The 9,590-nt window shown below is 38.2% G+C and overlaps 1 protein-coding gene and 1 long non-coding RNA gene across 5 annotated transcripts in view; one reads left to right on the top strand and one right to left on the bottom strand.

Annotated features, from left to right (window-relative positions):
- Positions 1–9,590, top strand: part of abca2 (ATP-binding cassette, sub-family A (ABC1), member 2) — a 199,252-nt gene that overhangs the window by 144,300 nt on the left and 45,362 nt on the right. The window lies entirely within an intron of this gene.
- The window catches only part of LOC117944809, an 8,057-nt gene continuing 6,155 nt past the window's right edge, over positions 7,689–9,590 (bottom strand). Inside the window, exon 3 of the long non-coding RNA XR_004656672.1 lies at positions 7,689–7,771. This is a non-coding gene — a long non-coding RNA (uncharacterized LOC117944809). The remainder of the gene's footprint in view (positions 7,772–9,590) is intronic.

Genomic DNA, 9,590 nt, shown 5'->3' with positions numbered 1-9,590 from the left:
AGCCAGGGGAAACGACGGTGCTCCGGTAAGTTTGCTGTTTATGTCCAACCGAACTCAGGGCTCGACAGAAGTATGTTAACTAAATATGTTTGGAACACAAAGCTACGGTTTGTGTGACTCGTGTCTCTATGTAGGTAGCTAAGTCTGCGGGACAACATGTTATAGCTAGGTAGCTAACGTTGGCGCTAAACAGATGGGAAGTACTGTACTTAAGTAGATTTTTCAGAATTTTTTACTTTACTATTTATTTTTGTGATGACTCCTTACATTTTAACACGAATATTGGTATTTTCTACTCCTTACATTTTACAAAATTGACTCGTTATTAGTTTTGTAATAAAGCTCGTTATGAGAATAGCGCGGACACGCGCCTCACACCGCGAGCTGGCGCTCGCACCACACAGCGAGAAGTGAGAGAGAAGAAGAAGTACGGATCCCCCGTGGGGTCGTCTGAGAAAATGATTCATAACAATCCGTATTCAAGGATTTATAAACGGGAGCAAAATAGGAAAGATATTCTATTTACGGTATATTCTTACCTTAATAATAACTTGTCTCCTCTTAGTTGTATTGCAGCACTTACTGTTAAAACATAAGTTTGGAGACACTACCATAGTTAATCATTAATTGAATAGATATTTTTGTATCGTGTTGTAGTTTATAGACGTCTAAGCACCACCGGCTGCTGCTAGGGACCAGTCATATTTCTTCAGGTTGTGTGTCCGTGTGTGTCCGTGTCCTTGAGAACTGTAAGTTAGCTACTGATTTAGTTGTTTGTGTTCTTCACCTCTTACCTAGGTTACACCTGGCTGTTGATTCGTTAGATTCCCATCATCCTTTGCCTTATCTGAGAGAGTTTGAGATAGTAGACTATGCATCAAGAATGACTCCTGGCCAGTGTGCTGCGTAATTCTAAAATATAGTCAGTACTTTTGCCATCTTTGGTGCTTAACGGTGGCCGCCCACTTTTTAACAAAATAAAATTTTGAAAATTGCAAAAAAAGACTGCAATGGTAGAAGCTTACAGACAGGGAGCCATCAATGTAGATAATACAGTTAGAAGGATCAACACATAATATCTAACGTTACAGTGGGATATTTGTGTGATTTTTAACAGCTGTCAGAAACACAGATGCAGATTACACATTAGCTTTAAACATTAGATGTATGGCCTTTGTTTTTTGTTTAAAACCTTTTTTTCTCTCTGTGATGTTATTTGGTATTTTATTTATATTTGTGTTGACAGGGTAATCATGCTGAGCTTTTACGATCAGCCAGGAACTTAATGTCCTTATTGACTGAATCTGAAAGGGGAGGAGGTGCAGCCAGTTGTGATGTACCTTGCAGCAGTCAGGATATAAGGTTAAGTGTTTAAAATATATATTTTTTAATCTGTTCACATGGATAATTTTAAACCTAACAATTACAGACTTTGATTAATGATTATCTTTGGTTACAATACTTCAGGGAACGGAGGCAAATAGGCCAAAATGAGATGTCAGGCAATCAGCCACCAAGGCCTTCTCTTCAGATAGAAATGACAAGGTTCAACATTATATTCTATGGATTTATTGAATCTTATAAAAACTCAGTTTGATAGTAATCAAGTTTTAACAGTCTGTTATTTCCTACAGGTCTTTTCCAGGTATGTTCACTAAGGGAAAAGCGAAGAGGCGTTTTCCTGCAGTGAATCTTGTTCCTGCTAAAAGGCCTAAACCACTGGAAGTTGCTTTCCACCTTTTGCCAAAACAATATGAAAAAACACCAAAAGAACAAGACCAAATCGTCCACTTGCAGGCAGGACTGGGCCGCAGGTCTGTAAATTTAGATGAGAGTACAACACATGATGAGGTAAGCACATTCCTTAGATGTATATATTTATGATAGTTGTACTATAACTATGAGAAATTTTGTTAATTAGTCCTACCCCATTACTTTTTGAGATGTGGCAACCAGGACAACCATCTATTAAAATATTTTGGAAGAAATTGTCTTATATACCTTGAACATAGTCTGCATTAATGTATTGGAAAATTATAATCCTTTGGCACAGGTTTTAATTCTGGTTTTTACTGACTGATGTTCTAGTACAATCATCTTTAATTTCAACAGGTCAGCATCCTTTGTAAGGATACACGCTTATCGATGTTTTATATATCTGCTCTGCTTACAGTTATGTGAGACACTTAAAGTTGTCTTTCCTCAATTGGAGGCTGTAACTGGAGGCTGGCTGCTTTACAAAGCAGGAGGTATGCACAATTTTGTGTGTGAAAACAGTTTATATCATATGTAAAGCATTTTCTGATTATTATTTTTTTTCTTTTTAATGTTTTCTATAGGAGGATGGGGTTCCCGAAAGCTTTCCATGGTGGCACCTGATCATACTGGCTACACAGGCAACATCATAAAGGCTGCAAGCCAGGGGGGTAAATCTCCTCTTTACATAGCTCCAATTCAAGACGTGCTCAAAACAACTCCTTTGCAACTAAGTAATGAAGTATTCAGTTGCATGCCTAAGGCAAAGTGCCAAAAGTGTGGAGCAGCCATTCCACTGCAGCTCCTGATGGAACACTTGAAGTCTTGCAATGTCATTGATGTTGACAATGATGAAGACAACCTGGCTAATGGGGAGGTTAACAGTGCGCAGGGTGAGAGACACTTTAAAAACTAAATTAAGCATTTTCAATAGATTTAGCATTCAATATGGATGGCAAAAAATCACAATTTTCAATAAGGTTAAATGGGTTTCTTAAAAAATACAAAGCCATGCCTACATTTAAGTGGTTCTTGCTGAAGTCTAATTTTTGATTATCTTTGCTAACTCTTTTTTCTCAGCACCAGTTCAGGAGCCCTGTCCTATCTGCATGAAAATGTTTCCTGCTGACTTCATTGAAGTACATGCTGCTTCATGTGGAGAAAGGTACATTATATACTGTAATTCCATTTTTTTTTGTACATATGAACTTGTTTCACTCACCAGCAGATGTAAACCATTAAAGCAATTTTACAAATAGAATTATAGTGTTTAACATTGTGTTGTGAATGTGGCCAGGGCAGGAAATGAGGTGTTGGATAGGAGTACTGTTGAAGAGCAAGAAGCAATCCCTGGATCGTCCAGTAGTGAAACAGTTGCAGATGGTAGGTCCTATTCAGGGTTAGCAGCAGGACAAGAATGTTAGGGAGGGTAAACTGTGATGATGCAATGCATTTAAAAGTGGCATGTCACATGGCATAACCTACACCTTATCTGATCATAGTAAAACATTACGGTATTGTACTGCTTTTGGTAAATAGCAGTTTCTATTTATTGCAACCAATTTTATTGTCTGATTTTAGAATATTTAATTGCTGAAATATTCTTTCCATAAGTTCCATATCCCAAGTCAGTTTATCGGTAACATTTTCATTTTATCTCTTACTAGAGTGGCTCACAGTACAAGACCCTACCAAGGCCATGTCTCTGTTTCGGGATTCTATTCTTAGCCATCATGAAAGTAAGAATCCCTTACTTCTCAGCATGGATGTTAGAAAGAACCCTGCTGAACAAGACGCTGCGCTCATCTGCTTCTATAAGAAGCCAAATGTGGAATGGGCACGGCCCTTGAATTGCAAACTTGAAGGTAGCTTCAATTTCATGTCAAAGTAGTTAAGGCCTGCTTAAATCTATAATCTTACTCTATCAACCTCTCCATTGTGTTACAGGTGATGCAGCCATTGGAGAGGGTGTGAGTCGCTTTTTCCTCTCAACTTGCATGGACAAGCTTAAGTCTGGGTTTTGCATCAACTTTGGTATGTAGACTGTAGCTATGTGTAAGCTGACTTGTCCATAAAAAATGTTATTAAAGTATTGTTTAAAAGGTTTTTCTTTTACATATACTGTAATTCTGTTTTTATATCTGTTTGTTTGCTGGACCCTGGCAAAGTATGTAATGTTTGGAATTTTCTTTTGTCTACATTTTATTTGTTACAGCAAACACTGCTGTTACACGCCTCTTTGATGGACAGCCAGGCCATTTAGTGCCCTCAGCCTCTCACTTTCTCGTGGAAAGTGACATGTTCGTCATGGCAGGGAGAATGGTGGGGCACTCCTTTGTTCATGGAGGACCATGCCTATCAGGGCTCAGCCCTGCTGTTGTGCATGTCCTGTTTGGAGGAAGCCCAGAGACTGCAACAGTAACACTAGAGGACTGTCCAGATCTAGACATCCGGGAAACAATCAGGCTTGTATGTTTTTTATTTAAACTCATTATTTCTTCCCCATTATATACAACCAAGCAAGACAGTTTCCACCCCCTTAGCCAATTTTACTTTACAGTGGGCTCTAATATTTTATGGAAAAACAGCTGAGGGGGTGGAGACTGTCCTACTTTAGCTTTTTTATTATCTTTTTAGTTAGTGGTTTTGCATTTTAAACTGCTTTTTAATGTTATTAAATGTTGAGTTAAGCAATTTAAATAGTGCTATATAGATGAACTTGCCTTGCCTTTCACTTTTTTCTGTCTTAAAGCTTGAAGAGGAATCTGAACTCTCAGACAAGGACAAAAAAAGTGTCCAGGACTTGGCCTACGCTTGGGATCTCCCTGGCCTTACTGGAAATAACCGAAGATGGCTTTTTGAGAAGATGTTGATCCACGCTGTGTGTGAACTTGAAAGAAATTGTCACATATTGGCAGAAATCATCCTCCGACCTTGCTTTGGGATAAATAAAAATACGTTTCACCTTCTGTCCCTTATTTTCTGTCATTAACAGGTAATTGGACGTGTCATAAGACAAATTAAACAACTCAGACGTGGTCTTAAAGAGACACCAATGTGGACATTGCTGACCAAACGACCTGACACAGTGGCCCAGCTTTTTCCACAGGAGAGAGCAGTGGATTGTAACCCTGCGGTAATGTTTTACAATTCAATTTTGTGTGTGTGGATAGATAGAAGTCATGATAAAGTAGTAAAATTATTCAAGTCATGTTTTATTGTTGTCAATGTAGATAATCCTGCAGCGCATCACCTGGCCTCATGATGATGATGATGATGACGACGACGATTGTTCACTTGACACAAAATGCCGCGTATCAGGTTATCTTCGCCACTTCATTGAAAATGGTATGTTTAAGGACAACTCTTGCAAACACGTTATTAAAATAAGTTAGTCACCCAAACTTTATAAGTGTAAAGTTACTTTTAAACAGTTGACTATATTTGCACACCGGTATGGACAGGAATTAGATAGCCACACACTCTTCACTTACAGCTTTATTAAGAGTATTTTTCATACCTTTGACATTTTACCATGGTATACAGTATTGCAGTATTTGTTACATAATAGAAAACTACTATGATGCATGTATTGCATACTAAAAAAAATTGTTTTCTAAATCATTTATTTGTAGCAACCCATCATTTGATCCACATTGTTTAATTCACAGCATTACCTGATGAATTGACGGACCTGTTAAAATTCTGGACTGGGTGGGAGATTCTTCCAAGGAATAACCTATCTGTTGAGGTGGTGAAGGGCAGCTTCCCAACAGCTTGCACCTGTTTTGAGACCCTGCGAATCCCAGGACATTACAAGGACTATGCATCCTTTAAAAATGATATCCTGGCTTGTATTGGCACTTGCCACACAGGATTTGGTCTTGTGTAGGTACAAAGCTGTGCTCACTAACACCATATGTTAAAGTGAAATATTTAAAAGATTGTATTACTAATATGCATTCATTGTTATGCTTTTTGATGGACATATAGCATAGGGTTTTCAATTAAGTGTTTTGTGTACCCTAAAAGTTCTTAGTGGTGTTCCAACTCATGTAGCTTGGTGGTTTCTCCTCTCATATATTTTAGACCAAGTCTTCCTGAAAGATTCATGGTTGAACAATAAGAAGTTTCTTTCATTCCAATAAAATTACAAGATATGCCTAAAATGTATTTCTGTCTTATAAATGTGGGGAGTTAGCTTGCCCTGATCTGAGACACTATGGGAAAAAATGTCAAACAGAACAGTGTTGTGTTGGCTCTTTCAGTGTTCAGCTAGAACATGCTCACAAAATTGAACAGCAGCAACATAGATATCACAGCCAAAGGAATGGGATGCCGCTCTTGGGTCAACAACCTCTCTTAAAGCTGCCATTTGTCCATCAGTCAGTGGGCTTTCTGTGTCTGGGACGATGACACTGGAGTAGCCATCAGCAGTAAATCCACTGTTTTCCCACTCAATGTGAGGAATATCCATACCCTATCAAACAAAAATAGAAAACCTGACTTTTTTGCAGTATTAATTATCCTAATAGGTTTATGGCACTTGCTCTGACTCTTTTGTAAACCGCTTTGTTAAATATGTATTAACTTAAGGGCAGCCTTTGGCAAGGGACTATTCACTTTTTTTAAAACATTTATGTGTGCAAGTACATATGTGGGGATTTATAATATTGCAAGCAAGTTGTACATTTGTAAAATACCTCCAAGTTATCTGGGCCTTGAATTGGGTGATGGATTCGGCCCAGTTCCCAGAGCTGATTAGGGGTCATATGGCCTTCTGTTCTTATTGGATGATTGTCCCAGCCACTGCGGAAAGTGTCCAGGGCATCTTGCAGCCGTGGCAAGAACACATAATGGCAACAGAGGAGGTGTGTAGCATTGGCGATGTTGAGGAAGCCTTCTTCTTCAAGGTGGTGGAGAACATCATAGTAGATGTTTGTGACAGCTGCCCACAGGTCTCTCCAAAGCCTTTCGATTCTGGAAAATTGCAAAGTTCAATAGAAATCTTTAAACTTGATATACAAGGAACTGTAATAGCAGAATCTCAAGGCAAATTTATATATAAAATATTTACAGTATATTAAACTGATAATGCAAAATCACAGCAGATTCCTTTGAGAAAATATTTCCATTCACAACAGATGCACACAGTTGGAATTTCTTTCAATGCAGTTTTTTGTCTCTACTTTCAATATTTGTTTGGTCATTACTTTTAGTCAAAAAAGGTTTAATGGGGTATAATGTCACTGCATTCCGTTAAAAAAAATTTGACATACAGATGTAATTCCAGACCCATTGCCCAGCAAAAAACTAAAAAACAATTTGCAGCAAGGAAAAAGTTGTTGAATTTGCATGCTAAGGAGGTTGCTATTCAGTACTCTCTAAGCAGCAGCTGCTTTCACTGGAGATAGGAGTTTCACATCACACTCCTCAAATAGTAGTCCTGCTGCAAGCTGATATACTGAAGTTTTGGACTGACCGTTGATTGTGGACACTCTTGCCGGATATGAAGCTGCCCCTTCCAGTGCCCCGGACTGTAAACATGAGGCGTGCAATGTCTACGTTTTCCACACCCTGATCAGCCCGTACCCTTAAAACAGAGCAACATTTACAATTTTTTTATTATTCAATATATACAAAAAACGTATTCAGAAAATTATGCATTTTTTTTAACTTTGTTATAAAGGGTACCCCACTATATCTATATAGACTTTGTAAATCTCTACTTTAACAAAAAATAACTATACAGTCATGCAAAAATAACTAAAATCCTGTATAAATGGCTCCTGAAATACAGCATGATCATCATCCAAGTCGTAAAAATATAGAAAGTGTTTTAAGGTAAATACCACACAAAATTGTACTTTTTGTTATTTCAAAAGGTGTTTACAACCATTCAAGCATGACTGTAAAACACTTACCTAAGAGGGAAACCAAACTTCTCCACAGATTCTTGAAAGAATGCCAGGGATGTTGCGGCAAGGTTGTTGGAGGCTGCACCAAGATACATTATCTGTAGTACAATGCAGTTTTAACACTTGGACAAAATACAAAGGTGTAACAATGACAAACTGGTACTGTATATGTGTATTTATCAGTAAAAACTGTGCTTGCCTTTCGTGAAAAGCCATCTATGCCACCAAAGATGACAATGTTGTAGCTGTAGTAAAAAATAAAAGCTACATAACTTAGAGACAATTTTAGTTGTTTGCTTTTTCACAGGCAAGGTTATGAAAAAGCATCTGAACTGTAAACTTCTACTGATGAAAAAGTTAAAACTTTTTAACAAATGCAATATCAAATACAGCAATTTCTAAAACCCCTATATTATTACTGTCATTTTTATAAGCAATTAAAAGTAATTTACTAGGTCCAAAGTCGATGTGAACAACAGTTATCGTGTTTGCCAGAGAATGTATGGGCACTGAAGATGTTATATGATGAATAGGCCTATACAAAACTTTGATTATATAATTACAATATGTAATTTTTTTCTGTCCTTTATTAATAAAAGGACTCAAAAAACTTACCGGATTAGCTTATGATTTGTATCGATGTGCATCAAGGACTGGGGGCTTGGAACGGAGTAGGTTCTTCGAACAATGCAACCTAAGTTGGACATTCGTGATATGACTCCGATGGTGTCAACACGGTGCATGGAAGCTCTGATCCGTTCGTACTGCACCCGCAGTCCTCGAGCTTGAAGAAGTCCTTTCACCATACGGTATCCAGAATGAGGCTGTCTGGATATTACATCTCTCACACACTGGTCCAATTCTTCATCTGTCAGAGGGCTGTACAGTGCCCTGACTGAGAGATCAGACTCAGCCATGCGTCGATGAACTGTTCGTCTAGACACCCCCAAAAGCGCAGCTATGCACGGGATGGACAGATTAAGGTCCAAAAGGCTGGAAATGTACTCTACAGAGAGTGCCATTCTCGGTCGTCCAACTGGTCCTTGCACTAATTGCACAGTTTTAATATGTTGCTTACTTTTTTCTTTTTCCACATTTACAAGGCTATGTAGTTCCGTCAATGCATCTAAAATAGGCTGTGAAACAGCTACATGACTGGATATGGCATTTAAAAACACAAATTCTTGTGTGCAAATGAAGTCTAAATAGTCTAAATCCAGAGGCAATTGCCCAAGAATATGCTCTAAACGAGAGCGGAGTCGTTGCAAAATGTGGTCAAGCAGCAGTTCCTTAGAAACAAAAAATGGAAGAAAGAAAAATCAGCTGCATTAATGAACATACAGTAATTACATTTCAAACCCTAATATTATCCTAATAATCTAAATGCCGTTTCAAAGCTAAATATTCAGCAACATGTTTAAAGTAATGGCTTGTATCTTAGAACTATGATAACAGTGTAGTGGAAACGTAGTAGTAGTAGTAGCTAAATCACTTAAATTCCCACACAAAAATGCCCAACATTTAACTTATTAATTACTATAATTTATCTAACCGATTCCCTAAAGTTATTCACTCCGAGATGTAACTTTATCCTACTCTAAACAGCGTGTTAGGTGGGATCATTGACCAGCTTAGGGTATTGTCAGTATAGGTTATCTGCATGGACAGCTGTTTTATTGGCACGACTCATCTCGGAGCAGCTACACTTGTTTTTAGAAACTTCACCGTTAAGCGTCAACGTTAGCTACCTAGCTATAACATGCTGTCCCGCAGACTTAGCTACCTACATAGAGACACGTGTCACACAAACCGTAGCTTTGTGTTCCAAACATATTTAGCTAACATACTTCTGTCGAGCCCTGAGTTCGGTTGGACATAAACAGCAAACTTACCGGAGCACCGTCGTTTCCCCTGGCT

The sequence above is a fragment of the Etheostoma cragini genome, chromosome 5 (genome assembly GCF_013103735.1).
Source record: "Etheostoma cragini isolate CJK2018 chromosome 5, CSU_Ecrag_1.0, whole genome shotgun sequence".
Classification (NCBI taxonomy): Eukaryota; Metazoa; Chordata; class Actinopteri; order Perciformes; family Percidae; genus Etheostoma; species Etheostoma cragini.
This window is presented reverse-complemented; position numbering and strand designations above follow the sequence as displayed.